Source organism: Notamacropus eugenii, chromosome 2, assembly GCF_028372415.1.
Source record: "Notamacropus eugenii isolate mMacEug1 chromosome 2, mMacEug1.pri_v2, whole genome shotgun sequence".
Lineage (NCBI taxonomy): Eukaryota > Metazoa > Chordata > Mammalia > Diprotodontia > Macropodidae > Notamacropus > Notamacropus eugenii.
Window position 1 is genome coordinate 480,935,813 of NC_092873.1, and position 4,391 is coordinate 480,940,203.

The 4,391-nt window shown below is 47.0% G+C and overlaps 1 pseudogene; it reads left to right on the forward strand.

Annotated features, from left to right (window-relative positions):
* The first annotated feature begins 2,641 nt into the window (after positions 1 to 2,641).
* LOC140523203 (minor histocompatibility antigen H13 pseudogene) lies at positions 2,642 to 3,941 on the forward strand (annotated as a pseudogene).
* The last annotated feature ends 450 nt before the right edge of the window (positions 3,942 to 4,391 follow it).

Here is a 4,391-nt window from a genome sequence, read left to right on the forward strand (position 1 = left end):
AGGGGTCAAGATGAACTGACCACTTATCTTGCTCGCCAGGGTTCTCTCCCCTTTTTGCTTTGTTTAATTTAATTGACTGCTTTAAGTATTTCAGAAACACAAAATTACCTTATTATCACAATGTAAAAGTTAGTTTGGAGGTTCCATAAAAATGTAAGCTAGTTGAACTGACTGGCTGATCAGCAGCTAGCAGCATAATCCTTATGAAATGTTAAAACCAACTTTCCTTGTGAATAAAATAGAAATCCTCCAACTCCCTGGGGCATTGCTGTTTACAAAACTTTCGGAGGTCATTCAGATGTATAGTGACTCCTGCATCCCTGCATTCCTTGTAAAGTATCTTAGCCCAGACCTCTTGTTCCTCTGGCTTTATTACTGGCAATTGATTCCTCATCCTTGCCCTTTTCCCATGGGTATGGGAAGCTGCTCACTCTTTCTCTCCTTCCGAATCTAGGATTTGGGACTTGCAGTCTTTCACAGCCCCTTCTGGGTGTCCCACCACCCAGGATTTCCACGCTTGTCCCTGTTGGAGGCGCCAACTGTTCGGCCTAGGGGCCAATGAGCTACCCGAGTCTTCTTACCTTTTCACTGGTCTTCGGAGGCCAACCGGATAAACGTATTGAGAGAAGAGACTTTTCAGAGTCAAACAAGGGTTAGGCTTTATTCAGGGTCTTAGTTACGAATCCATATGCAGGGCGAATTCTTCCTCAGGAGAAAGGAATCCTCCTCCTCCCAAGGGACAAGGATCATACAGCAAGAGGATGGGAGTGGAAGAGGGGAGGGACCCTCTTCCCTCTAAGGGCCCCGCAGCAAGAAGAGCCCCCAGAGGGGACCCCGTATCCAGAAGAAGGCCTTCAGGCTTTCCTGTCCCTACTTAAGCTCTCCCACCACATAGTTTGCATGTGAATACCGTGTCTGCTCTCAGCCCCTAGCTAATTAACAACAGGTGTGCTCAGACCACAGACCAATCTCAAGGGTGGGATGCTCTCCCCAGCAAGTTTCCCACTGAGAAGAGGTGGAAATACACAAGATAGCCCGTGTTTCACGCCTCAATCCCCAGCTGTTCCCTGGGGGGTCTCGTGAGAACTCTGAGGTTTAGAAGTCCTCACTTTTACCTGCCCAAGACTGTGCACGTGAAAACTGAGCTTATACCCCCAACATCCCTTCACTTTGGTCTTGGACTTTTTAAATTGAAGAACTTACCATCAGTATGGTAGTTGACTTTGATGCCATGTTCATCCTCACTGAAAGCATTTGTCAACATGGCTGAAAACATCATGCTAAAAAGCATGGGAGCAAGCACACAGCCCTGTTTCACTCCATTGATGACTAGGAAGGCACGAGAGCTTTGTCCATCATCCAGAACCTGGTCAAACATGCCATCATGAAATTGAAGTACAATATTGATGAACTTCTCTGGGCAACCAAATTTTGACACAATTTTCCATAAGCCCTCACGACTAACAGTGTCAAAGGTCTTGGTCAGATCTATAAACGTTGTGTACAGATCTCTGTTCTGCTCCTGCCATTTCTCCTGGAGTTGTCGGGCAACAAACACTATATCAACTGTTCCTCAGCCCTTTCTGAAGCCACACTGGCTCTCAGGTAGATGATCATCTTCCAAGGTGAAGGATCAGCCTATTAAGGAGGACTCTAGCAAGAATTTTACCAATAATGAATAAGAAAGAGAATCCTGTGTGATTGTTGCAGGACAACCTGTTCCCTTTATCTTTATAGAGATGGACAATGGAGGCATCCTTGAACTCCTGGGGGATAACCTCCTCTTGTCATATAACCTGGAAAACTTCAGTCAGCTTTTCTATGAGCAATGGTCCCCCTACCTTGTAAACCTCAGCTGGAATAGATTTAGCACCAGGTACTTTGCCACATAAAAGGAGCCCCAGTTGGAAGTTCAGCTAAGGAGGGATTGATTTCAACCTGAGTTAAACGTTTGGTCAACAAGAGGTTTGATTAGATGAACTCTAAAGTCCCTTCCAGCTATAAACCCTATGATTTTATATTCTATGCCTTTGTATAAATGATTGATAAAAATGTTGAACATAAGTTCAAAGGCAAAGAGAGAGCCTTTTGTCACACTTTAAAACATCCTCATCTAGCTCAGTATCAATTCATTAATAATCACTGTACATAACAGATATTTTAATATTTAACTAAACCAAAGCAGGCAAACTGATCTCTGGGCTTATAAGAACAAAAAGGGAGAATCAGTGGGAAACCAGCCCAGGATAGAAGTATCTCTAAGCTTTGTGCTGATAGGAAGTTCCAGATCCCCACAGCTCTTTACTTTCCAATTCTCAGAAGCCCTATCCCTAACTCCTTAGCCCACCCTTGGTAAATTCTTGCCCCAAGCCATAAAAACTACTACCAGTAAACTTGAAAGAGGGAGGAATCCCCTCTCCCACTGTCCATCAGAAGCTGAATAGGTACAGGCCCCTATAGAGGAAAGATACTGTTCTAATAACCTTACACTTTAACTCTGAATGCCAGAAATGTTCTGTAGCATTTTGCACTGGGCGAATAGTTCATATGGTACTATACCAAAGGTACATAATTAATCAAATTTTTGTGAGTTTGTGAGGTGACTAGAATTTCAACCCATCATAAAATGTTTCTTAGAAAATACATGATGTGCTCCCCCTCCCCTCCCCTCCCCTGCAGTGCCGGCGGCGGAGCTGGAGCCACTGCAGCAACTGCAGCAACCGCAGCAACTGCAGCAACCGCAGCCTCAGCCATAGACCCAATCCTTAGCGAACTCCACGATGGCAGCGGCTCCACTGAGCCTCCCATGGCCCCCAGCTCAGCCAACGGCCCGGCCCACTTGCCCTCCACCCCCGAAGGCATCACCCTGGCCTACGGCAGACTCCTGCTCATGGCTCTGCTGCCCATCTTCTTTGGGGCCTTGCACTCCATGCGCTGCGCCTGCAGCAAGAATGCCCCAGATATGCCAGAGACCATTACCACTCGAGATGCTGCACGGTTCCCCATCATCACCAGCTGTACACTCCTAGGCCTCTACCTCTTCTTTAAAACCTTCTCTCAAGAGTACATCAACCTTTTGCTGTCCATGTATTTCTTCGTGTTGGGGATCTTGGCTCTCTCTCACACCATCAGCCCCATCTTGAACAAGTTCTTCCCAGCAAATTTCCCCAACAAGCAGCATCAGCTACTCTTCACACAAGGCTCAGGGGAGAATAAGGAAGAAATTGTCAATTATGAATTTGACAGCAAGGATCTCCTGCGCCTGACTCTGAGCAGTATCACTGGCGTCTGGTACCTGCTAAGGAAGCACCAGATTGCCAACAACCTCTTTGGCCTGGCCTTCTCCTTCACCGGAGTGGAGCTCCTGCACCTCGATAATGTCAGCACAGGCTGCATCCTGCTAGGAGGCCTCTTTGTCTACGATACATTCTGAGTTTTTGGCACCAGTGTGATGGTAACTGTGGCCAAGTCCTTTGAGGCACCAATAAAATTGGTTTTCCCCCAAGACCTGCTGGAAAAGGGGCTGGAGGCTGACAACTTTGCCATGCTGGGCCTGGGAGACATCGTCATTCCAGGTATCTTCATTGCTCTGCTTCTGCGATTTGACATCAACCTGAAGAAGAACATACACCTACTTCTATACCAGCTTTGTGGCATACTTTTTTGGTCTGGGCCTCACTATCTTCATTATGCATGTCTTCAAACATGCCCAGCCAGCATTGCTCTATCTGGTCCCTGCCTGCATTGGATACCCCCTCCTGGTGGTACTGGCAAAAGGAGAAGTCACGGAGATGTTCAGTTATGAAGAGACAAATGACAAGGACAAGGAGTCAGCCAGTAAGTGCAAAGGGGGAGCGCCACTGTCCTCGTCATCGTCGTCGTCGTCGTCGTCGTCGTCAGCCTCTTCCTCCTCCTCTGAGACGGAAAAGAAGGAGCAGTAAGGGTGGGCTTGGAGCCGGGGGTGGGGGAGGAGCCAGGGAAAGAGAGGAAGGCCCTGCAGAGCCGGTGTTGATGTTCTGTGCCCAGGCTGTCCTGCTCAGGCCAGGCCTCTCTTTCTCCCTCCTGAGCCCAGCCTTAGATTTTCTCATTGTTTCTGGTTGTGTACCATCTGTGTCCTCCCTCCCCACCATGGGGCAGAAACCCCAGCTATCTTTGTGGGAAAGATGATGGGTGGTGAGAGGGCCTGGTTTTTAAATTTTTTGTATTACTGTGAACCCCTCTCTTACATTAAAAGTCTATGTCAAGTGAAAAGTGAAAAAAAAAAATACATGATGTGCCCAACAACTGACTTTGTTAAGGAGGCAGTGGTGTTAGCTACACTCAGAAAAGATTGAAATCAACTCAGATAATAGAGAAATGAGGAAAATAGATCTTAAGCACAAAGATTTCTG